The sequence below is a fragment of the Macaca nemestrina genome, chromosome 15 (assembly GCF_043159975.1).
Source record: "Macaca nemestrina isolate mMacNem1 chromosome 15, mMacNem.hap1, whole genome shotgun sequence".
In the NCBI taxonomy this organism is placed as follows: Eukaryota; Metazoa; Chordata; class Mammalia; order Primates; family Cercopithecidae; genus Macaca; species Macaca nemestrina.
The window spans coordinates 110651153-110677938 of NC_092139.1; the positions used below are offsets into that span (position 1 = coordinate 110651153).

General features: G+C 47.0%; 1 protein-coding gene across 11 annotated transcripts in view; it reads right to left on the bottom strand.

The window, feature by feature from the left end:
* Nucleotides 1-26786, bottom strand: part of LOC105464331 (protein kinase C and casein kinase substrate in neurons 2) — a 145948-nt gene that overhangs the window by 47539 nt on the left and 71623 nt on the right. The window contains exon 1 of one of the 11 annotated variants that reach the window (XM_071080688.1): nucleotides 23515-23533. The exons of the other annotated variants lie outside the window; for them this stretch is intronic. The gene's annotated coding sequence lies outside the window, so the exon portion shown is untranslated. Of the gene's footprint in view, nucleotides 1-23514; nucleotides 23534-26786 lie in introns of those variants that run through there. 11 annotated transcript variants of the gene reach the window in all.

Genomic DNA, 26786 nt, shown 5'->3' on the forward strand with positions numbered 1-26786 from the left:
CCATGTGCAGGGACACACCAGCAGCTCTCAAGAGGCAGCCTCTCAACCCAGTAAGAAGGCGATTTCCTCGCAGGCACGGAGAAGGTCCAGCAGTGACGTTAAGTCACCTGGCACACACCTGACACCCTAAAAGTGATAGCCATTGTTCTTAGAATCACCAGAGCAAGCCACCCAAAGGTTCTGAGAAATGTTGATGACTGAGACTGGGTTTGATTTTTGTTTTCCCGTCATTGTTTCTACTGGGATAAGCACTTTTGGTGAGGCTGCCACCTACCACTGTGACCTTGCCACCAGCCCTCCCTTCTTCAACAACAAAGCAGCCAGTCATACCCACCCCTATGGCGACTCCTCATGTGCCAGACGCTGTGCCCCATGCACTACATGCATGCACTCCATTTAGTTCTAAGAACTCTATGGGGTAGCGGTTTCGCCATGGGTACTGTCAAAGCAAGGAACCTGGGGCACAGAAAGGGTTAGGAGCTTGCCCAAGCAGAGGAGCTGAGACCTTAAGAAAGGCAGGCCAACAGCAGTCATGCTCTTCACCACTGATCTTAACCACCTCAGTGCTGAGTTCAAATATTCTAGAACATACAACATGAAAACTAAATATGGGTCAGACATGGTGGCTCACGCTTGTAATCCCAGCACTTTGAGAGGCCAAGGCAGGAGGAATGCCTGAGCCCAGAAGCTCAAGACTAGCCTGGGCGACATAGTGAGATCCCATCTCTACAAAAAGTAAAAAATAAAAAAAATTAGCCAAGTATGGTGGCACGCACCTGTGGTCCCAGCTACTCGGGAGTCTGAGGCGAGAGGATTGCTTGAGCCCAGGAGGTCAAGGCTGCAGTGAGCTATTACTGGGCCACTGCACTCCTGCCTGGGCAACAGAGCAAGACCCTATCTCAAAAAAAACCAACCAAACAAAAAAAGTGAACATGCACCGGTCTGCCCTGTGCCGTGACGAACTACCGCTACAGTCCTATTTCCAGGAACAGTCTGTCAATCTTGGCCTTTCAGGTGGTGTTAGTAAGCCACAGTGGTTTCATCTGCATTTCCTCACTGATTGGTGCTCTCTGCCCTTTTCTTTTTCTTTTTAGAGATGGGACCTCACTATGTTGCCCAGGCTGGCCTGGAACTCCTGGGCTCAAGGGATCCTCCTGCCTCAGCCTCCCAAGTAGCTAGGACTACAGGGTGTGTGCCACTGCCTGGCTATGCCCTACCTTTTTATGCCTTAATGGTGCCATTTGTTGCATGAGAACACTCAGTCCCAGGGCAACGGTATTTAAATAAAATGCTTACTGTACCAATATTACCCCCACTTGCCTGGCAGAATCATGGTGAGGGTCAACTGAGAAGGATGTGAAAATGTTTTGTGAAGTAAAAATGTCCTTTGCAGATATCAGTTGCTACAGTGGGCATGACCCTATCCTGAGTAGGAACCAGCTGCAGACCAGGGCCACTGCAGACAGGCCACAGCCTAGAATAGCCATGCTCAACCTCACAGGGAGTCCAAGGAGCTAGAAGAGCTGCCTCATGGCACCATGCAGTGTTCAAAACCTATTCAATGACTGCATTTCGTCCTCCAAAGACAGTTCTCTTGCCTGGAGTCTGTCATGTTTGCATCAAATCAAGCAAGACTACTTTACCCGGATGCAGTTCTGCTTCTCCACCTGGAAGTCCAGGCTATGAATTTTGTAGAAGTGGGATAAACCACCATCTAAGCAGCTACCAGCTACTCAGTACCTCTCAGCGCCAACAGGTGGGTGAGGTGAGCTTCAGATATATTATTTTTGTACCTCAAAAATCCTACAAAAGATGTATTATTGTCTCCATTTGATGAAAAGGCAACCAAGATACAGATAATTCAAATCACTGGTCACAGACCCATAGCTCGTAAGTGCTAGGCTGGGACTCAGCCCAGACCATCGGACTCCATGCTGCCCAACTCCAGCAAGACACCACATGCCCAGCTACCAGGCATTTCCAGAATCCGCAATCTTTGGCAGTGAAAAGAAGAAAGGGCAGGAGGATTATCCAGAGTCCCACCACCTGCCAGGGAGGCTGGAGCCTTAGGGCTTCCGCACTGATCCTGATCTCTACCACATCCCCAAAGGCGCTGGGCCTGTCAGGAAGTACCACTCAGAATTTTTTTTGACACACATACGTCCTTAACCATAAAAATGAATCTGCTTGCAGCACCCTTTGAGCTGAAGAAATATGTAAGCTAAGGACACTGAGAGCGATTGTTTCTTCAAAAGGAGGTCAGGTAGGGCATGTTTCCTGGCTCTGCTTCATTCATTCTTCCAGGTTGAGCCCACTACAATGACCTTTACCATACCTGTGCACATGTGTGGGACAAGCTGCTCTCTAATGCCACACAGTGCTGGAACCTTTGAAAATCAATTTATTAATGCAAAAAATATATAAATGTGTATTTAGTAATTTACTGGGGGCTTCTCATCTGGAAGGTAAAGTTCCTGGGAAGAGAGTGTGATATTGAGTTGAAAATGAGTCTCAGCTCCACCTCTGTAATTCAGCTATTTGTCCCCTCTGAGAGCCACTGTCCTCGTCTGTAAGGCAGTACAACAGGGGCTCTCATTACCTCCCAGGGCATTAAGAGGCTCAGGGGTGACAGCTGTGAAATAATTTTGAGAAAGTGCAAAGTGACAGACAAATGAGTCATCCCTGGTCTTTCCAAGGACAGGGACTCATCTGGCACTTCTTTTGTACATTTCAGACTGTCTGGCACCCAGTGGTTGACTAATTATTTCTTCCTAAAGAAAATGAACTCAGGCTGGGCGTGGTGGCTCATGCCTGTAATTCCAGAACTTTGGGAGGCCGAGGCAGGCGGATCACGAGATCAGGAGTTCAAGACCAGTCTGGCCAACATGGTGAAACTGTGTCTCTACTAAAAATACAAAAATTAGCTGGGTGTGGTAGCATGCACCTGTAATCTCAGCTACTCAGGAGGCTGAGGCAGGAGAATCACTTGAACCCAGGAAGTGGAGGTTGCAGTGAGCCAAGATCGCACCACTGTACTCCAGCCTGGGCGACAGAGTGATAATCCGTCTCAAAAAAAAAAAAAACAAAAACAAACAAACAAACAAAACTGAGCTCAGCCAGGCACGGTGATTCACGCCTGGAAATCTCAACACTTTGAAAGCCTAAAGCAGGTGGATCACTTGAGGCCAGCCTGGCCAACACAGTGAGACCCCCATCTCTATTTAAAAAAAAAGAAAAGAAAAATTAGCAGGTGTGGTAGTACACACCTGTAGTCCCAGCTTCTCAGGAAGCTGAGGTGGGAGGATCACTTGAGCCCAGGAGCTGGAGGCTGCAGTGAGCTACAATCATACTGCTGCACTCCAGGCTGGGTGACAGAGTGAGACCTGGTCTCTAAAAGAACTTTAAAAATTAAAAATAAGAAAAAATCTAAAAAAGAAACTGAGCTCCAATACCGCAATTCAAAGCTGAATGAGTTCTGTGAACTCTGAACAAGGGCTACACATGAGGGAGACTGTTCCTGCACACACTCCAGACTTGAACTCGCTCTCACAGGCTACCCTGGGTGCCTTGCAAGATGAACCAGAAGCATGCCATCCGAATCCCAACACGTGATTTTGAAATAAACCTTTAGGATGGGGTGGTGTGTGCTGAGCTATTCTGGATTCTTTGCCATCACAATGGCAAAAACAGACAAGAAAATATGTTTCCCATGTAGTTCCTCTGAATTTGTTTCTTCCCCAAAATAATGACATCACAGCATTGCCATTATAGTGTCATTTTTTTGGAAAGAAACAAATTCAAGGGAGGCAGACACACCTCCTTCTCCTTCCTCCCAAAGACCTGCTGAATTATGAGGTGGAAGCTGTAACAACACAGAAAAAAGGCCGTGCCGCCCATGGTGGGGTACATGCTGGAAGAGAGCGGCCAGGTATGCGCCGGGAGAAGAAAACCACCTAAAAATGCCAGTGCTGGAGACAAGGCCTTCGGAACACTAAGCTCAGGGTTGAGAAATGCAAAGTTGTGAGTGGCAGGAGTGAGGGTTAATTATCATGAATTATCATGGTCTTTTTTTTTTTTTTTTTGAGACAGGGTCTCAATCTGTCACCCAGGCTGAAGTGCAGTGGCGTGATCACAGCTCACTGCAGCCTCAACCTCCTCAGCTCAAGTGATTCTCCCACCTCGGCCTCCCCAGTAGCTAGAAGGCATACGCTACCATGCCCAGCTAACTTTTGTATTTCCAGTAGAGACGGGGTTTCGTCCTATTGCCCAAGCTGGTCTTGAACTCCTGGGCTCAAGTAATCCACTGTGTCTGGCCCAGGGTCATTTTAAAAACTGTATTTGGGCTGGGCACGGTGGCTCACGCCTGTAATCCCAGTACTTTGGGAGGCCAAGGCAGGCAGATCATGAGGTCAGGAGATAGAGACCATCCTGGCTAACACGGTGAAACCCCGTCACTACTAAAACTACAAAACGTTAGCTGGGCGTGGTGGCACGTGCCTGTAGTTCCAGTTACTCGGGAGGCTTAGGCAGGAGAATCGTTTGAACCCAGGAGGCAGAGATCGCGCCACTGCACTCCAGCCTGGGCGACAGGATGAGACTAGTCTCAAAAACAAACAAACAAACAAACAAACAAACAAAAAAAAAAAACAGCTGCATTTGGAGCCAAGCCATCAAGGGCAGATGACTTTCAGGGAAGCCCCTTGCCCAGCCTCATACAGAGATGTGGCCACTCTCCCATTTAGGGGAAGGGCCAAGAAGGAACCAGCTCAGCTTCCTATGCCATCAGCCCAGTCTTTTCATAAAGTTCAAACGGACATCTGGGGAAAACAAATACTTGAGGGAACAAGAGAGAAATTCTAATGAAATCTGGTGAGAATTCTTGGAGAGACTCAAGGGTTGTGTATCCATAAAACACAAACAGGATGCTATGAAAAGGGAGCAATGAGAAACCAGAAAATAGCTTTTCTAACTTTTGGGAACTTCGTTTAGAAGCTTTTTTTTTTCTTTTTTTGAGACAGAGTCTTACTCCGTCGTTGCCCAGGCTGGAATGCAGTGGTGCGATCTCAGTTCACTGCAACCTCCGCCTCCCGGGTTCAAGCAATTCTCCTGCCTCAGCCTCCCGAGCAGCTGGGATTACAGGCGCGCGCCACCTTACCGGGCTAATTTTTGCATTTTTAGTAGAGACAGGGTTTCGCCATGTTGGCCAGGCTGGTCTCAAACTCTTGATCTCAGGTGATCCACCTGCCTCGACCTCCCAAAGTGCTGGGATTACAGGTGTAAGCCACCACGCCCTTTTGTTCTAAGGGGCACTTCTCAGGAATCTGGGAATCAGGGAATGACTGAGGTACTGAAACAGTTCCAGATCTCAGATTCCAGTGACTTCTGCTAACAATGTATGTAAGTACAGTGAGTCAGAGCCATTCCTTAGATAGTGTGCAGAGTCTCAGAGATTAACAGAGGTTGCCAAGGTGCCCTTGGCACATGCTGGAAGCTGGCATAACCTCCTTCCTCCCCTTTGGGCTTGATAACAGGTAAACAAGTGACATGTTACACAAGGACATCAAGCTCCCCCTTAATACCCTTAATTTATTCCATAACCAGACAAAAGAACAGGTCATTTTTTAGGCCAAAAGCCTATTTTCATAAAGTTAGAACATTGTGAGTAAAAAGACCATGTTGCTCATCTCTCCTGAAAGCTGGCCTCGCGAGAAAGCCCCTCCGCCCCGCTCTAATCCTCTAACTGCAAAGGTAGGCAGAGGTGGACATCCTCGCTGCCACGGCCCCAGCACATCCGGCTGGCTGGGTTCTGGCTGCTCCACAGGCCTTGCACTGAGCACAGATTGACCTGCAGCTTGTTTCCTCTTCATTATCTGGGGGGAGATTTTTCAGTGGTTGGGAAATAATGATTTATTCTAAGCCACTGTTTGGGCCCAAGGTGAGAGGATCCTTTGATAAGGGACATATTTACCATTTGAACATCTACTATGTGCCAGGCACTCTCCTAAGCTTGGGGAGGGGCAGTGAACAAGGCAGACTGGGTCCCTGCCCTCCTGGGGCTGACATCCTACTAGGGCAGATTGGCACACGGCAAACTAAAAACAGCTATATGGTGTGAAAAGCACCAGGACACAGAGAAGTAGGGCACCCTAAAAGACCTGGGGGTGGGGGCGGGCTTACTGAGACAGAATGCGACCTCTCTGAGGACTGCAGGAAGATGGGCAGTGGGCATGAGAAGGACAGGGGAGGGGTCTTTCCGGCAAAGGCAGAGGGAGTGAGTGCTGTGCCTGTCCCAGCACCCAGCAAAGTGGATGCTCACATGCTTCTGTGGGGCCGGGTGCACTTTAGAAAGGACTAATCTGACGTCACAGATAAGCTGCATGGTAACTCAGTTTTGTGCCCATGCTACTGGTTTTAAAAATGAGAACATATTCATTTCATAACTGGCCACAGAACTGTAGCTGTATGTATTGTTGCATGCCTTCTCAATGCATGACATATTTAACAATCCAACTTTAGTCTATTCTCAACAAGGTGACCCTCTCAAAATGCAAGGCAGACCACATTGCTGCTCTTAAGCCCCTTGTGCAGCGTAAAAGCCCAGGTCCTCCCGGCCCGCATCTGCTCACCTCCACTGAGCTACTTCATCCTCAACTATTTCTTCTAAAAATTTACCCTGACTGGGCATGGTGGCTCACGCCTGTAATCCCAGCACTTTGAGAAGCCAAGGTGGGAGGTCTGCTTGAAGCCAGGAATTCAAGACCAGCCTAGGCAAGATGGTGAGATCCCACCTCTAAAATAAATAAAAAAATAAAATTAGCCAGGTGTGGTAGTGCACACCTGTGAGTCCCAGCTACTCAGGAGGCTGAGGCGGGAGGACTGCTTGAGCCCAGGAATTTGAGGCAGCAGTGAGTTACGACTGTGCCACTGCACTTCAATCTGGGTGACAAAGTGAGACCTGGTCTCTTAAAAAAAAAAAAAAAAAAACAACCATGGAGAATACCTGACTTTGCTTCATGAATGGCCCCATACTGGAAGGAAGGGAGGTTCCCACAAGACCCCCCGCCCCCAGCTTTAGGGAGTAGGAGAGGTCCATGAGCATCTCCTGGACCGGCCTTGCCTCCAAAATGCCAAAGGGAAGACCAGACCCCCTGCATCTCTCCACTGTCACTGCCACTATCACCTCTCCTTTGTGTGGCTGCAGTCATCTTTTCCCTAACAGGGCTCCCAGCTTCCCACAGTAACTCAGTGTTTCGTATCCATGCTACTGTTTTTAAAAATTAGAACATATTAATTTCATACTTGTCCATAGAACTGTAGCTGTGTGTATTGTTGCATGCCTTCTCAAAGCATGAATTATTTAACAATCTGACTTCAGTCCACTCTCAACACAGTGACCCTCTCAAAATGCAAGGCAGACCACATGGCTGCTCTTAAGTCCCCCCACGCAGAGTAAAAGCCCAGGTCCTCCCGGCCCGCATCTGCTCACCTCCACTGAGCTACTTCGTCCTCCGATCCTGCTTTCCAACCCCCCACCACTGCTGTCCACCCTACACCAAGCTCCACTCGGCTCCTCTGTTGGTCCTAGCACTGCCAGGCACAGTCAATGTGCTGTCTTCTCCCTGAAATGGTCTCCCTCCTGCCCCACAGGCCTGTATCAGCCCCCACCCCAGTGAGGTCTTTTCTGACCCTGCCCTAGCCCACTCAGACCCCCTCCCTGCTTTATTCTTCTCTCCCAAGCACTTAACACCTCTTAAGGAGCTACATAATTTACTTAACTGTTTTATTTCTTGTCTGTCTGCCCCTCTAGAAAGTCAGCTCTAGGGCCGGGCATGGTGGCTCATGCCTGTAATCCCAGCACTTTGGGAGGCCGAAGTGGGCAGATCACTGAGGTCAGGAGTTTGTGACTAGCCTGGCCAACACGGTGAAACCCCATTTCTACTAAAAATACAAGGATTAGCTGGGTGTGGTGGCCCATGCCTGTAATCCCAGCTACTTGGGAGGCTGAGGCAGGAGAATCACTTGAACCCAGGAGGCAGAGGTTGCAGTGAGCTGAGATCGTGCCATAGCATTCCAGCCTGGGCGACACAGCGAGACTGTCTCAAAAACAAAAAACAAACAAACAAACAAACAAAAACAGCTCTAGGAGGGCAGGGACATTTGTCAGTTGTGCTCACTGCTACAGCTCCAGTATCCAGTGTCAAATACAAAGCAGTCGCTCTGCAAATTGCTGGATGAATTCAGGACAAGAAAAGTTGAAGAGCCTGGGTAATTCTGATTTATGGATACTGAGGATTCAAAGATGGAAAATAATGACAGCATTTATGTGAAGGTGCTATAACTCTAACGGTTAGAATTCTTTCATAAACACTACTGCACACGCTAAACTAAACCACACACAGGTTTAGCAACCATGGTTGGGGGTGTGTGAGGTTCAACCCTGGCTACCACCAGCCTCACGGGAGGCCCTCCTGCTGCCTGACAACCCAGCTGGGGCCCATGGGTTTCTGGGTCCTCCATGTCACCAGCTTTGGCTCAGCTCGGGCTATTCATGTCTGTCGTCAGTCCCCTGGAAGAAAGAATGGGGTCTTCTGCTTGTCTCTACCACCCAGGTCACCTCCTATAAGCTGCTCAGGCAGTAAGGCCCACGTTAAGATAGTGCTTTGCACCATTAGCAAAGCTGGGATGGTTTTTTTGTTTTGTTTTTTGGAGATGGAGTCTCACTCTGTCACCCAGGCTGGAGTGCAGCGGCACAATCTCAGCTCACTGCAAGCTCCACCTCCCAGGTTCATGCCATTCTCCCACCTCAGCCTCCCAAGTAGCTGGGACTACAGGCACCTGCCACCATACCCAGCTAATATTTTTTTTTTTTTGTATTTTTAGTAGAGACGGGGTTTCACCGTGTTAGCCAGGATGGTCTCGATCTCCTGACCTTGTGATCTACCCGCCTCGGCCTCCCAAAGTTTTGGGATTACAGGCGTGAGCCACCGCGCCCGGCCAAAGCTGGGATGCTTTTTAAGAGCCCAACTATCTGGCACAACTCATTTTGTTTCCAATGATTTCATCTGGAAAAGTGAACATTCCTCAAAGGAAGAGATAAGAGACCAGTAAATAAAGTGACTTATATCTCTCTGGAACATGGTGTAATACATTTGATTCAACAATGGAAAACAGCTTGTGCACTGCAAGATGCTTGCGCTTAAAGGCTGGCCTCTCCCTCAAGGGAATCACACTGAGGCCTACAGCTCAGCAGGTCCTAGGCCCTCCGGAAGCACCCATCAGCCTGGGCAGGGTGAGCCAGAACACACTCGAAGGTGCTTCCAGAGATTAAAAAAACAGCCAGCATCTCCAGGCAGACACAACTAATTGTTGCTATAGAAACCAACACCATCACCTCAAAACCAGAGGATTTCAAACCACCTCGTGGCACAGAACTATCCACTGCAAACTGAAGAAAAACAGTGGGAGGAAGAGGAATCTTAGGAACTCTGCTAGGACACAGAACCACTTCAAAGAAACACAGCGCAGACTCTCCAATATTCTGTTAAGAAGAAAAGAGAAAAAGAGAGGGGGGAGAACACATCTTGTTTCAGTCAACACAATAGAGCAGCCCTCTTCCTCCCACAGGAAAAAAAAATTATCCCGGAGCCGAGTGCACCTGTGGTCCCAGCTCCTCAGGAGGCTGAGGTGGGAGGACTGCCTGAGCCTAGGAGTTTGAGGCTGCAGTGAGTTATGATCACGCCTGTGAATATCCACTGCACTCCAGCCTGGGCAACATAGAGAGACCCTCTCTCTTTAAAAAAAAAAAAAAAAAAAAACTGCTCGGAGGTGGTTAAGGAAAACCGAACAACAGAGCAACCCCAGTGCAGTTCTTCTGCTTACCATACCTGCTCATCGGCAGCTCTGGAGCTCACGACTCCTGTCCAGGAGAATCTCCAGCTCTGCTCTTTCCACCCTCCCCACACTGCCAAGCCCATGATGATTTTAAGTCCAAATGTTGGCTAGCACAGAGCTGTCAAGGCCAACAGGGGCTCCTCATGGCCAGTTCTGTCCCACCAGCCTCCGCTCTCCTCATTTAGCCCTTGCTTCTGCCGTCATCTATGGCCTAACTTCACTGTCCTTGCAGCCAACAAGCCATCCTGTGGTCTGTTTTTCTCAGCTGCATAAGCAGCATTTCTCCCTGTTGTCTGGGCATCTTCCAGTCACTTTTTTTTTTTTTGAGACAGAGTCTCGCTCTGTTGCCCAGACTGGAGCGCAGTGGCACGATCTTAGCTCACTGCAACCTCCGCCCCCCTGAGTTCAAGCAACTTTCATGCCTCAGCCTCCCGAGTAGCTGGGACTACAGGAGCCCGCCACTATGCCCAACTAATTTTTAAAAATATTTTTAGTACAGACAGGGTTTCGCCATGTTGGCCAAGCTGGTCTCGAACTTCTGGTCTCAAGTGATCCACCCATCTCGGCCTCCCAAAGTGCTGGGATGACAGACGTGAGCCACTGAGCCTGGTCCCGGTCATATTTTTATTTTATTATTTATTTATTTATTTTTGAGACCGAATTTCGCTCTTGTTGCCCAGTTTGGAGTGCAATGGCATGATCTCGGCTCACTGCAACCTCCACCTCCCGAGTTCAAGCGAATCTACTGCCTCAGCCTCCTGAGTAGCTGGGATTACAGGCATGTGCCCCCACGCCTGGCTAATTTTGTATTTTTAGTAGAGACGGGGTTTCGCCATGTTGGTCAGGCTGGTCTTGAACTCCCGACCTCAGGTGATCCGCTTGCCTTGGCCTCCCAAAGTGCTGGGATTATAGGCGTGAGCCACCGTGCCCAGCCCCAGTCATTTTTCATGGCTGTAAAATATCATGTCATGGTCCCACACTCCACTGAGCCAAGCCCTCATGTCCAGATGTCTGGGTTTTCAGGTAGTCCCTAGGCAGAGCCCAGGTTGGGATGTCATGGAACATGCAGCTTCCACTTCTGTTCCACTGTTTCCCTGGCGCGGTCTCTGGCTCACACATTCCAAAGAGAGTTGGTGAACCTCTGGATACAGTTTAAAAAGCAAGACTTCAATCTGATGTCCTCCATCTACACTTAAGGGGTAAACCACAAACCCTTGAGAAAGGATGGGAAAACACCCGGAGAGGCAGAGGAGGAAAATGGCCCAAAGAACACCTTGGCTAAAAAATGCTGCTGCCTCTGAAGTCCTTAAAGTGGTTCATTGTCTCTTCACGTGCTGAATCTGAAAGTGCTGTAGGCAATGAAATATCACCTGCCATCTTACACATGCATCAGAAATGGACAGGAGGAGGAAAGAAAAGAAGGCGTTCACATAAAACAAGACTTCAGCTGTCGTGGAGGCAGGTGAGCCTCACATAGCCTCTAATTTCACGAACGGGAGTACAGAAATCAGGTTGGTTGTTTTTATTTTTAAGAAACTTCAAATACATAAGCCTCATTTGTGAAATTTTAAATTTGAAACTCCTTTAATATATAAGTTGTCAGAGTATTTCATCGGTCCTGATGGACTGATGCCCATTCAACTCAGTAGATGGTGTTAATGTCTGAAGACAATGAAGTACACCCCAAAATGGTGGTGGAGGCACTTGCAGGTAATCAGGCTGGTGAAGGGAATCACTGGGTATACCCTACCTGGAACACCAAATTTAAGGAAAAATACACACAAATACACATACCTCTAAACAAACAAAATCAATAAAGCTACACTAAACATAATTTCATTTTTGATAATTCAGAAGTCATTTTTTACACTTACAAAGGGTTCTCAGTGCTAAAATTTAGAAGCCTCATCCCAAATTTGCCATAAACAGCAATGAGACATTGGGCAAGTCCCTTATCTTCTCAGCATCCAACTACTTTCACATGAAAAGAAGAGAGTGGGATTGAACAAGCTCTTAAGAGTTCTCTGGGCCGGGCGCGGTGGCTCAAGCCTGTAATCCCAGCACTTTGGGAGGCCGAGACGGGCGGATCACGAGGTCAGGAGATCGAGACCATCCTGGCTAACACGGTGAAACCCCGTCTCTACTAAAAAATACAAAAAACTAGCCGGGCGAGGTGGCGGGCGCCTGTAGTCCCAGCTACTCTGGAGGCTGAGGCAGGAGAATGGTGTAAACCCGGGAGGCGGAGCTTGTAGTGAGCTGAGATCCGGCCACTGCACTCCAGCCTGGGCGACAGAGCGAGACTCCACCTCAAAAAAAAAAAAAAAAAAAAAAGATTTCTCTGAGTTTAAAACGTTTTAAGAGGGCCTCCTATAAGCAGGAGATTACAGGAGAATATACGTGAATTAAAGCCAAGTAATTAAAAGAGTGTGTGTGTGCAGTGAGCATGGCTGCAAAGATCTTCCCTGCTTCATCAGCTCTGGGCCTGACGGCAGCCCTGTGCAAGCATACCCACCAGGACCCCAGTGTCAAGGCTTGAGCCCATTATTAGGGTCTCACTGTGAAACAAGCCACAGTCAGCATAAAGAAAGTCCATGTTTCCCAAGCATGTCCACATCACAGAAATTACTTACAATGTTGGTAACACAAGGTCTCATCTATGCTACAAGTCCTGCACACACACAGAGGCTAAAATTTAAAGGGAAAGTAAACAGCAATTAATATTTGTGTCTTGCAAAACTAGTAAAAAGTGCTCTGACTCCGGGTCTCAGGGCTTCTCACTGAAGATGCTGTCAGTGGCTTCTGAGAACTGAAACACAGTGACAGCACTGGGCTCAGTGGATTGTGAAATATTTAGTGGGAGTGGCGTGCCTGTGAATAGCTTGATCCTGCTTCCAAAGTACAGGCAAAAGAACGAGTATCTCAGAACCCCAAAACAATCTTGTCTGGTTTATTTCCAGGTTCTTTTGTTCACTTTTAAAATGGATGTCATACTAATCACACAGCTGGGGACATCTTTCCAACTGTGTGACGTCTGCTCTAGAATGATGGTCTACTTCAACTTGGACAAGGCAGGAGAGCGACCTGCCACCTGGGGCTCCAAGCAGGGGCTCCCTTCCCTTTCAGGTCTTCATGCCTCCCTTCACTGTATCCTTCTCCCTCAAACCGCCTCCCAGATGACTGTCAAGATACTAATTATTCTTTAAGATCAAGATCAGATGCCACCTCCTTCATAAAGCCTTCCTTTAGTCCCAAATGTCAGCTCTGCTGCCTGGCCTGCCTGCCTGTGTTCCTCTCACACAGGGCTCCTTCCATTCAACCTCAGATGGAGGGCGGTCATCCAGGCATCTGTCTCTCCCAAGAGAACTAAGATCCTCGAGGGCAGGAACCACATGGGGTTTATTTTTGTGTCCCAATGCCAGCACAAAGTTCTCTGTGTTAAATACGAATGCCATGCTTTTCTCATCACGAACCATGAGGTGACTTGGGAACAGAGCCATGCACAAAACAAGACAGAGGAAGTAGTCTGGGTCTCTGACAGTGTGGTGTGCCCACCAGCCATGCCACCTCTAGACTCTGCAGATGAGAGGAATAAACTTCTCTTTAAGCCACTGTTATTTTGAGGGTCTCTGAGACTTGTAGTCTAACTCATACACTTTCCTGCTACCTGTGCTCTCTGCCCCAATTCCATAGCCAGAACACACAGCAGCACCAGGACCTCTGGGTTTGGGCCCTGGACACACTCAGAACCTTTGTCTCAGCTTCCAGACCTTCTCTGGACCCTCCTGTCCTCGTGTCTCACTCAGAGCATAGCACGGGTGAGGCACCCAGTCAATCCTGACCTAAGAAGTACATGGATACCCACGCTCACACCACGTAAACGAGGGAAAACACTGAATAAATGAATTTGAAAATGATTGTCTTTCAAATTAATTGAAATGTTTCTAAAATGCATTTGGAAGTATGAAAGTAGGTCATTTTGAAATAACAAAAGGCACTCTCATAAAAAGCAAAAATACCTCCATGGTTTCGGTGATCCAATCTCTCAATCTGGTTTGGGTCAGTGGGAAACTTTAAGAATTAAAAAACAGGCCGGGCGCGGTGGCTCAAGCCTGTAATCCCAGCACTTTGGGAGGCCGAGACGGGCGGATCACGAGGTCAGGAGATCGAGACCATCCTGGCTAACACAGTGAAACCCCGTCTCTACTAAAAATACAAAAAAAATTAGCCGGGCGAGGTGGTGAGCGCCTGTACTCCCAGCTACTCGGGAGGCTGAGGCAGGAGAATGGCGTGAACCCGGGAGGTGGGGCTTGCAGTGAGCTGAGATCCGGCCACTGCACTCCAGCCCGGGCGACAGAGCCAGACTCCGTCTCAAAAAAAAAAAAAAAAAAAAAAAAAAAAGAATTAAAAACAAAAGTTTTTGACAGTTCAAGTTCAAAAGGAAATTTACAGATGAAGAAACAGAGGCATAAGAGTATTTAAATAACTTGCCCAAGTCACACAACTAGTAAGTGGCGGAGCTCGGATTCAAAACTAGACCAGGTGCTCCAGAGCCTCCCTGAGCCACCAGGCTGTGCTGTCTCCTGCGTGAGACACAGGCAACGAAAGACACCAAGGAAAGGGAGAGGCGAGTTACGTGTGCATGACTCTGAAGAGTGACAGGCTGGATGTTAAGGGAGGCAGCACGCCAACCCAGGCCCAACAAGAGTAGAATGCTGACGAGAATTCTTTCGTTCACTCACTTATTCGCTCAGTGCTCACTGAATGCCCATTCCAGAAGCCTGCCTGCTCGAACAGCTCAGGGTGTTGAGGGAGGCAGACATATAACTCACGCCTGCCTTGTTCACAGTTGTATCCCATGGCTGGGCACAGCGCCTGGCTTACACGAGGCAATGATATGTGAGAAGCAGCAATGAATGAATCCCAGTCTTGCTGTAAACCAGCTGGGTAATCAGGGGCACATTACTTAACCTTCCTGAACCTTAGTTTCCTCATCTGGAAAACAAAACGAACACTGCCTACCACTCCTTGGGATTGTCGGAGGATTGAAGTAGCCACTCTCCACCCAGGGAAGTGAGGAAGTGGCTTCCCAGCCAGTGACACCAAGTTGAACCTTGGATGGGAATGGGGCAGGTGCAGAGTAGGAGAGGCGGGAGGTGTTCCAGACAGAAGAGACCTTAGGTGATGGGAGGGCGGTGGAGGAACAAAGTCAGTGTCAATGGGACCAGCCAGGGTTCAGAGGGCTCCACACAGCCGATGCCTGCCCTGAAACAAGAACAGTGAGGAAGGAAGGAGGAACTGGTAGATTTCTACACAGAAATCCCCATGTGGTTTAAACGCAATGAGTTTCTCATAATGCGTAATCTTCCAGCTGCTGGCTAGGCTGAGAACTATTTTACACACTATTAATAGTTACATTTTTTAATTTAACAGAGCCATGCAGAGATCACGTTGTTGTTATTATGATTAACAACCAGGGTATATTCACTTACACAATCCCTCTCTTCCAAAACAGCCCAGAAAATGTCACAAAACCCCCAACTGTAAGGAACACAGGTGGTATTAATAACTCTAAATTTTCAAAGCTAAAATGAAAACGTTTAATGTTTTCCCATGAAAACTCAATGTTAAAGAAAACAGAAAATCTATCCTCACTTCCAGTTTCTAGCCTCTTCAGAGCAATCTTTGTAAATACTCAAATCATGTCACTTCCCTTCTCCAAACCATCACATCACTTCAACCCTAACTCCTCCGCTGTACTGTAAATCCCATCATGACCTGGCCCCTGTCTGCCCTTCCACCCATTCCCCCACCACTCTCCCTTACCTGCTGACCCTTCTCTGTCCCGGCACAAGATCTTCTGTTTCTTCAACATAATAAGCTCATCCCTGCCTCAGAGCCTTTGCACATGCTGTTCCCTCTGCCTGGAATGCTATTCCCTGAGACAAGGGTATGGCCGGCTCCCTCATACCATTTGGGGCATCGCTTAGAGAACCTAGCCACACCTCCCATCACCACCAACTCTAGCCTGTTACCTTCTATTCTAACTCTTTTTATATTTCTTCAAAGCACATACCACTACCTCAGTTTTTACCTGTGTGCAGTCTGGTTTCCCCTCTAGACAGTAAATTCCACAAGCATATCTCACATATGACAACAGGTCCTTCCTAACATTTGTTGAAACTGACAGCGACACATTTGGGGATCTTTACAAGTCAAATGGTGGGAGAGCAAAGTGTTGACTTGATAAAAGGATATCAAATAAGACCTTTAGGATAATGTACTATTGTTATCAATTTTACTCACGAAGGCCATATACTGACATATCTTGGATTACACAGGCGAGAAAAAATATTAAGTTACTCGGATTATTACAAACGTTTCTTGAGCTGAGAGCAAAACAATATTTTGATGATTCTTAAAAAGTCAATTGTTACAAAAAAAAAAAAAGGAAAAAGCCAGTTCTTCCACAATGGCCAGCTTGTGCAGCCACTAAGTCAGAAACACTTCCCACCTGGAGCCTCCTGGGCAACCCCTGGGATACCCCCCTGTCCACATGCCACTAGAAATCCACACTTTTAATTTGCTTTTGATCTTCAAAAAGGGGTCCTCTCTGAATCAAAGGAGCCAATTGTGTCAGGAGACAAAAGATCCAATCAGTTACACAGCACTTTACATTCTCAAGTATCAAGAGTTGCTATATCACTGAATCAGCATTTATATTTACAGTAGAAGTTGAAAACACCTGACAAAGCCAAGTTCCCATAATTAAGTCCAAAGCACACATTCAGAACCTAGTCTATTATTATCTTTATGTGTCAGAGGAAAACCTTGTTATCCCTGAAAAGTTGAGGTCTAAGACTTTAAGAGATTGGAAATAAACTCTCTCTATGGTTCCATATACCTCCCCAACTTTCCTTAAATCCTGAACAACTCTTTAAGAAATATAGGCTTCTCAAAGCAATGAGATGTAGAAAGGTACCTCTCTGAATAATCCTGCATGCCTGGAGGGCGGGCAAAGCCGACTTTGCCAGTGACTGCCAAGCCCAGCATTGTTTTTCTCTGGACTGTAGATTGTCAAAACAAGAGACCTGCCCAAAGTGGAAGCCTCAATTCAAGCCCAAAAATAAATGACAAAATAGATAAGAGCAACAGAACAAACCCATGTTCATGTTTGAGGGAACCAAAGAACCAAGGGTGGTGTGTTAGACGTCTAGACCAAAACCAACTCTTCCCAAGCAAAAGCAGCAGCCTGTCCGTCCTATACTCTCCACCGTGGCGCCTAAAGGGGAAGTGGCTCCGCACAGATGACATGGGTCCACCCACTCGAACCCCGAGAGGGCCCTTGCAGCCCCCGCACCCACTGCACTGTCCTTCACAGAACCAGACCCTTTCTCTTCCCAGCATCTGCATGTGGCAGAAACTACGAACTTTTCCCATCTGGAGAAAAATGCTATTGCAGCTGGAGAAACATTCTTGGAGATTATGAATAAGATATTCTGATTGTAAAGAATTGTAAATGTGATGCTGAAGTGTGTGAAAGTCTGAACAAGCAGACGAGGAAATATTATGGCGCCATGGTAACAGAAACCATGGAAGAAACTCCAGTTTCACAGAACTGTTTAAAAATAAACCGGATACTCAAATACCAGTGAAAAGCTACAATGACTCACACTGTTCTCCTCAAATACTTACAAGAACAGCCAGTTCTTTAACACACTTGTCTTCCAGGCTTTTTCCCCACTGGAGAAATGTGAGACAAAGAGAGTAAAAAGAAGCTTTGAAATTTTCTCTAATTTTACCAGCAAGTTGATCTGAGTAAGAACTTACATGTTTTAGAGTTGAGATGGGAGTATGGAAACGTGCAGAGAGCACTAGGGCCTTGAATAAAAACCACACTAAATTCAAAACATACAACCGAGGCCCAGAGTGTGCTCAACTGTGTGCCCAAACACCAGTCAATTTGGTAAAGAGCTACAGCACAATTTCTATGAGAAATGCAAGATCTTCAAGGCACTGTGTACGTGTGCACACTGCCTTTTCCCCTCTTGGCTCGTATGTACACCCCTCCCTTGGGCCCTGCCTCAGCCGCACATCCTCCAACTACACTTACACACCTTTCAATGTGGCAGCGCACATGGTACACCTCCTGGGGCCTCCCCAGTCTGGCTTCCCAGCCTGCCCAGCAGCCTTGCCCCTCGTGGGCCAGCCCTGATAGCCACACGTGCAGCACACTGCCACCTGAGACTGCCGCCTTCCTGGTCAACCCCCACCTACCCTGCAAGGCCCAGTATGAGTGTCACCTCTTCCAAGGAGCCCCCCACCGTTCTAGTGGCCCTTTGCCTACCACTGCCCCTTTATAGTTCCCCTATGGTGCCATTATTTGGCCCCCATTCCTCTTTCCCCAACCAAGTTGTTAACCCTGGTAGATGAGATCATACTCGAGTCACCCGCCTTCTCTAGTGCCTATCACGGTACCCACAGCTCCTCAGTGAGGGTCATTGACAGAAAAAATGGAGACAGGGCATGGATTTCTTAGGAAACCTCAGAGTCCAGCAGTGTCTGTGCCATATTCCTGATTATTCTTGACCTGCCTCCTCCCTGTTCCCCTTTCCCCTGCCCTAACTCACCATTTCTCTCCTTTTCCCATGGTGGGGGGCGGGGGGGTGGCGGGAAAGAAGATTCTCCTGCATACACTGCCCCTCTCTACATGTGCAGAGACCTACTGTGGACATGTTCCAGACTCACGGTCTTGTCTGGAGTCAGAGCACTAGAAACACTCGTTCACAAATAAGCTTTGCCACCAGCTGGTGAGCAGTTTCAATGAAGTAACTGTACTTAGGCAACACTTAAAATGGACTTTGTGAGGGATGATTTTTCAATCTTTTGCAACACAAATTATTCATCAAGTCCTATAATCACGGAGATTTCAATTTAGCTTGTTACCAAAATCCCAAACACTGGCTTCGAGGAAAAAGTGTTTCCGCAGAGACAAGGTCAACCTGAGAACAGGTTCACGGGCCAGACACTGAAACACACTGGTCCCAAGGGAACACAGGCAGCACCCTCAGACAGTATGAGACCTGGAGAGCCCAGAGAGTCCTACGCATCCCAAGGGCTCCATGGCACCCCTGAGAGAGGACCTAGCCATCAAGTCTTAATGGCCACGTTACCCAAGTACATTCTATCACTTCATTCTTCCTGTTGAAAACTACAGAATTCCGGCCAGGCGAGGTGGCTCACACTTGTAATCCCAGCACTTTGGGAGGCTGAGGCGGGCGGATCACAAGGTCAGGAGATCGAGACCATCCTGGCTAACACGGCGAAACCCCATCTCTACTAAAAAAAATACAAAAAATTAGCTGGGCATGGTGGTACCTGTAGTCCCAGCTACTTGAGAGGCAAAGGCAGGAGAATGGCGTGAACCCGGGAGGTGGAGCTTGCAGTAAGCCAAGATCGCGCCACTGCACTCCAGCCTGGGCGACAGAGCAAGACTCTGTCTCAAAAAAGAAAAAAAGAAAAAAGAAAAAAAAAGAAAACTTCAGAATTCCACTCATTAAACAGGGATAACAATGCACACCCTGTGACTTCTGAGGATTCACTTAGATCATGCAGGAAAATATCTGTCTCTCATCTGGCAAACAATCCATGTTAGCTCCCTTCCCTGGCTCCTGCATCAGTGGAAAGAGATGGAGCTGAAAGACCCCGGACTTAGCACAAGACTCCTCCCCTCCGGCCCTCAGTTCCCTTGTTCATGGAGCAGGTGATCTTTAAGTCCTATGAAGACTCAAACATTCTAAGGGGACATGAAGCATAGGCAAAGGCAAAGGATGGGCTGGTTTAAGTGAAAATATCTAGTATGCATTTTGTATCAAAACAAAAAAAGAAAAAAGATTTTTACATATATCAAAGCAGAAATAAAAATGGGGTTACAGCTGGGCATGGTGGCTCATGCCTGTAATCCCAGCACTTTGGAAGGCCGAAGTGGGTGGATCACCTAAGATCAGGGGGTCGAGACCAACCTGGCCAACATGGTGAAACCCCATCTCCACTAAAAATACAAAAAATTAGCCAGGCGTGGCAGCACACATCTGCAATTCCAGTTACTCAGGAGGCTGAGGCAAGAGAATCACGTGAATCCAGGAGATGGAGGTTGCAGTGAGCTGAGATCATGCCATAGCACTCCAGCCTGGGCAACAGACCAAGACTCTGCCTCAAAAAAAAAAAGGGAGGGGGGCGCGGAGGAAGTAAATTAAATTAGCATATACCTATTTACACCCATTGCAAATGCATTGGTAATCTACCCACCAATGCCTACTTTCCATTCTTTCAACACCTGTATATTGGGTGCCTCTGCAGCCACATGGTGTTCTGAGTACTGGGAATCCAACAGGTGACAGAACAGACCAAAACTCCTGCCCTTGTGGAATCTGTGTTCCAGCACAGGTGACTGACCCAGCAGGTGCTATGCAGGGAAATAAGTGAGGATGAGATAGGGAGGAGACAGAAAGGAGACTGCTTCTAAACAGAGTGACCAGAGAAGATCCGCCAGAGAAGGTGACACCTGAGACAACACGGGAAGAAGTAAGTCATGAGGGCCCCCAGAGCACAGGCAGCCCCAGCAAAAGGCAAGGGAGGCCCGCCTGGCACGTCTGAGGCACAGAAAGACAGCTGTGGCAGCAGTTCCTGGTGAGATGGCTGTGGGTGAGCCCAGGCAGGCAGCAGAAGAAATGATGATGCGTGAACTTAAATGGACACTGAAGACAAAACAAAACGACCTCTTCGTTCAGCTCCTAACCCCACCACCACAGCCCACCTCTCAGTCCCTTCCTAGATGTCCCGGCTCCATCACTGGCAAGGTTGTGTGCCGTGACTACCATACACTGAATCTCCACACGGCCTTGTTCTCAAGGAGCCCTATGTAAGCAGTCAGGAACATGAGTCAGCACACGAGGTGCTTTCACTTACCACACTCCCTGCCTGGCCACAAATCCTGCACTTTCCCTAACTCGGTTCTCCCTCAGACTCGGCGAAGGCCCCCACTCTGGGTGAGGAGCAGGGACACCGGCTCCCAGCCCTTTCCAATGCACCCATGCAGCTCCGAGAACAGCAAAGTCCAGCATCCCTCGGGGCTCACACAATCTGAAGACCAGCCACACAGACATGGAGCCCTGCAGGGGGATCCTTCTCCCGGCTCCAGCAGTCTGGACCCCCATCTCCAGAAGGCTTCAATCTCCCACTGGAGAACTCTGGAATGACAGCGGTAGAAGTCTCACCTGTGCCTGACTGGTTGATTTTTCCTGGCTAACTTGCTCCCTGCCCTCTACCCACAGTTGTACAGTGTATAACAAAATCATCATGTTAAATACTAGATTCTAGCTGATAGCCCTAAAAACGACTGCCATTTAAGTTGAGCAAAATTTAAAATGTTTTTTAAATAAACCAAGCAATCACTTGAGGTAAGTTTGGGGAAGGTCTTTTGAAATCAATCACTCTCTCCAGATCCAGTTTCCAAGTTGTTTCCTGGGCTCACGAAGAAGCAGAAGATATGAATAGAGAATGCTAGGCAGTGAATTCCTGAAACCCGAGGATGAAAACACAGATGGTTCTGAAGATCCCACAGAAAGATATGCCAGTTAATCTTATTCTTAAAATTGGCCTGAAGAAGAAAGGGAAGGCCCTGATGCAGAAACTGCGTAAGGAAGCCTCCCCTCTGGAACACACAGGAGGCGTCAGAAAGAAGCCTGACCTTTTCCCTTTCCCATAACCTTAGAGGAAAGGAAGGTCAGTCACAGCAGCAGCTGCTCAGAAGCAGGTAGGGAATCTTTTTCTATGGGAAGAACTCACCAGGTGTGTGCTGTGTGCCAAGGACCACGCCAAGCAGAGGGTGTCCAAATATGAATGGCTCCGCACAGGCCAAATGCATGTTCCACAGGACCATTTAGGTGGAACCATCTCCCTCTCGACAGCCTGGCACAGTGGCATTCTGGTGTGTGCTACTCGTGCCCGGCTGGTGAAGAGCCTTTCTCCTACTCCACCTGGAGCTCCACAAGGGAAGGGCTTGACCCTTTTTATCTAACCCAAAACAAGTGCTCAAGAAACAAGACAGGAAGACAAGGGAGGGGAGAGAGGAGGTGCTCTTTGTGCTGGATCCCAAGGTGGAGAAGGTAAAAATGATGTCTGTGACAAATTAGTATTTTTAAAAAATCCTATATGCAGATTCATATAGCAACCTTTAAAATAACCATGTTGTCCCCAACATCTTTATAGCTCAAAGGAAACAAGCTGATGACCAGCCATCCTGGTGGCATTCAGACCACTTGCTCCAGCTGACAACCACCTAGGCTATTGGAATCAGCAGCAAAGGTAAGACAGGCCCCAAGGTTACCCAGTCCCAGTCCAGCCCATCAGCTCTTAGCTCACCTATGCAACTTAATGAAGAGCTGGAGCTAACTGTGTGTAATAAGATGTGTCCCCAAAACTCGTTGATCTTATGCAATGGGAACACATCAGCTGACAGATCCAGACTTGCCTTGACTGATTTTTACAGCAAGATTTTTTTAGCCTCCGGTTGGCAAGCACTCTGGGAATGTGGAAACGGAGGCTGAACACTTCCCCAACCTAAATACTCAGTTGATGTTCCACAGGTTTAAAATAGAAAAAGTTACTTTAAAAAGGACAAAAATGATGCTTTTTCAAAATTGATATTAACATGAAAATTCAAACAATAGTGTAAGAAAATGTACAAGAAGAGTCTAAAGATTTGAAATAAAAATGATCAGAAGTGATTCAGTTAGAGCAGGCCTAACTGAACCAGAACAATGCAACTCCACAGCTCCTCCCCTCCCCGTTCCAGTGGGGCCAACCCCACAGTGGGAATGGGAAACATTTCCACAGGGCAATGTTTTTATGAGAAATATACAACAACTTTTGCTTTCAAAGTTGGGTGGGACTAGAACACACAGTGGAAGGATGGAGTCAGGAGACCTGGATTCTTGTGCCCGCTCTGGCTTTTACAGTCCGCCTAACTGTAAGCAGTCACTTCCTGCCAGCCTGTTTCCTTACCTACAAGAGGGAGAGACACTCCCCGGCCAGCCTAGCCCTCAGGGTGAACGAAAGGTCATTATCACTGCATCCTCTAGTCATTTGCTTCTTCGCTAATTAAGACATCTTGAGCACCTGCGACGTTCCTGGAACAGGAGATGGCAGTGTGCAAGATAAAAAAGTCCCTGACTTCTAAGAGACTGCATGTTAGTGGCAACTGGCATCTACCTGGCTTTCAATAAACTACTGAATGAAGGAAAACTCTACCTAGCACCAGACACCATTACTGGGTTTCTAAAATGGAATGATTCCCCCGGCCCCCTGCTGCAGGGAAGCTCCTCCGACGGCTGTGGGCAGGAGCAGGACAATGCTTGCTGTCAGCTCCACAGATGTTACCTAGTACCATTCCTACACCTTAGAGAACAAACAGTAAAACCAAGTGGAAAGCATACACAGACTTAAAAACTCAAACTACTTAACTACTCAGTAATTAGGACATCATTTTACACCAAAAGTAGATTTTTCTATTTTATACAATAGAAGGAAAGAAATGCAGTTCAGAGTAAGTCATTAGATCGTGACCTTATGCTGTCTTCATCTCTGAATCTCAGACGCTGTGCAAAGCAGTGGATCAGCATGTGTTTGCTGAATGAGTAACACTGTTCCTGTCAACAGGAAGACAGGTTATACCAGGTAGCTCTCAAACTTTCTCCACAATCCACTCCTCCTTTTACGTTTGTGGAAAGGGAGGGGGAAAGAAGCCCAGTCCCCAAGGTCAGCCAATTACACTGGAAGCAGTGCCACCAGAATGTGAGCCCCGCCCTGGGACGGGGCACAGAGCCCTCACTAGCATGCTGGAGAGGGGCCACCCCAGCTCCCGGGTCTCCCTATACCCAGCTGCTTCTCTTCAAGCTGGTGAAGCCCCTGCTGCCGCCACCACCTCCTCTCCTACCTTGGGGCTTTGTGTTTAATCCTGGAAGTCACAATTTAGGAGGCGCAAAAAGAATAAAATTCTGGGTATACAAATGAAAAAGATCCAAACATGTCTGTCAAGAATAGCCAAAGGGATGGGATTATTTAGCCAGGAGAGGCTGTGGGAGGGATGATGGGTGAAGTATTTGAGATTCTTGCTATTTTTTTAACAGCTTTATTAAGATAATAATTCACACACAGTTCACCCATCTAAAATGTACACAATGATTTTCGGTGTGTTCACAGAGTTGTGCCACATCATGACAATCATTTTAGAACATTTTCATCACCCCAGAAAGAAACCCCACACTCTTCCCCAGTCATCCCCCACCTCCTCTACTCCCAATCCTGGCAATCACTCATCTACTTTCTGTCTCTATGGATTTGCCTATGCTGGACATTTCAGATAAATGGGATCACAACATATGTGGCTCTGGGGATTGGCTTCTTTAGCTTTTTCCATAATGTCTTCAGGGTTCGTCCATGCTGCAGCATGTGTCAGTACTTCACTCCTTTTGTTGCTAAATAATATTCCGTTGTATGAATGTACCATGATTTGTTTGCCCATTACCAAGTGACTGGACGTTTGAGTTGTTTTCCACTTTTCAGCTGTTAATAGTGCTGCTATCACCATCTGTGTATAAGCCTTTGCATGGACAGATGTTTTCATTACTTTTGAGTAGATACCTAGGAGTAGAACTGCTGGGTCAAAATGAGAAACTTCCAAAATCAGGAGTTTCCAACATTCAGCCAGACTGCCTTCCAACAGGGTGCATCATTTGACATTCCCACCAGCAGTGTGTGACAGTTCCAATTTCTCCATATCCTCACCAGCACATGTTGTCTTTTTTATTGTAACCATCTTAGTGAGTGGGAAGTTATATCTCATTGTGATTTTGATTCGTGTTTCCCTAATGAAAAATGATGTTGGGTATCTTTTCATGTGCTTATTGGCCAGCTGTATACTATCTTTGAAGAAATGTCTGTTTAGATCCTTAGCTCATTTTTAAATTGGTGTGTCTTTTTATTGTTGAGTTTGGGGGGGTTTTTTGTTTTATTTAATACAGAGTCTCAATCTATCACTCTGTCACCCAGGCTGGAGTGCAGTGGCACAATCTCGGCTCACTGCAACCTCTGCCTCCCGGGTTCAAGCATTTCTCCTGCCTCAGCCTCCCCAGTAGCTGGGATTACAGGCATGTGCCACCATGCCCGGCTAATTTTTATATTTTTAGTAGAGATAGGGTTTCACCATGTTGGCCAGGCTGGTCTCGAACTCTTGACCTCAGGTGATCTGCCCACCTCTGCCTCCCAAAATGCTGGGATTACAGGCGTGAGCCACTGCACCCGGCCTTTATTATTGAATTTTAAGAGTTCTTCTTCTTCCCCCCCTCCCCGCTTTCAATTTTTGTGGTAGAGACAGGATCTCATGTTGCTTGGGCTGGTCTCAAACTCTTGGCCTCAAGTGATCCTCTGAAGTAATGGGATTACCGATATGAGCCAATGTACCCAGCCAAGAGTTCTTTATGTATTCAAGGTATCTTTATCAGATAGATAATTTGAAACTATTTTCTTCCATTCTGAGTTGTCTTTTTACTTTCTTGATAACATCCTCTGAAGCACAAAAGTTCTTACTTTTTATGAAGCCCAATTTACCCATTTTTTTCTTTTGTTGTGTTCTGGTGTCACATCTAGGAAAACATTGCCTAATCCAAGGTGACAAAAACTTATGCTATGTTTTAAGAGTTTTACATCTCTTATTATGACTAATTTTTTAAAAATTTTTTTAATTAAAAAAGTTTTACAGATTTAGCTCTTACATTTAGGTCTCTGATCCATCTGGAGCTAAGTTTTATATGTGGCATGAGGCAGAGATCCAAATTCATGCTTCTGCATGTAGATATCCAGTTGTCCCGGCGTCACTTGTTGAAAAGATTTTTCTTTCCCCCATTGAACTGGCTTAGCATCCTTGTCCAAAGTCAACTGACCATAAATGTAGGGGTTTAGTTTTGTTTTCTTGACTCTATCTCATTTTTCCACGTCTATCCTTATGCCCACACCACAGTGTTTCTTCAATACTGTAGATTTATACATTTTTGTAAATTGGGAAGTGTAAGCTCTCCAACTTTGTTCTCTGCCTTTTCAAAACTGTTCTGACTATTCTTGGTCCCTTCCATTTTCATAGGGATTTTAGAATTGGCTTGCTGATTTGGGATTTTGAGAGGGGCTGCTGTGACTCTGCAGATCACTCTGAGGAGTACCGCCATCTGAACTATGTGAAGTCTTCCAGTCCATGGATGTAGATCTCTTTCCATTTATTCAGGTCCTTTTAAATTTATTTCAACAACGTTTTGTAGTTTTCAGTATATAAGTCTTACACTTCTCTTGTTAAATTTACTTATTCTTTATATACTATAATAAATGAAACTGTTTTCTTAATTCCATTTTTCGAATTATTCCTTGCTAGATTATAGAAATATCGTTATTTTTGTATATTGATCTTGTATCCTACAACCTTGCTGAACCTGTATATTAATTCTAAGAGGTTTTTTGGTGGATTCCTTATGATTTTCTTTTTCTTTTTTTTTTTTGAGACGGAGTCTCCCTCTGTCGCCCAGGCTGGAGGGCAGTGGCCGGATCTCAGCTCATTACAAGCTCCTCCTTCCGGGTTTACGCCTTTCTCCTGCCTCAGCCTTCTGAATAGCTGGGACTACAGGCGCCCGCCACCTCGCCCGGCTAGTTTTTTGTATTTTTTAGTAGAGACGGGGTTTCACCATGTTAGCCAGGACGGTCTTGATCTCCTGACCTCGTGATCCGCCTGTCTCGGCCTCCCAAAGTGCTGGGATTACAGGCTTGAGCCACTGTGCCCGGCCATGATTTTCTTT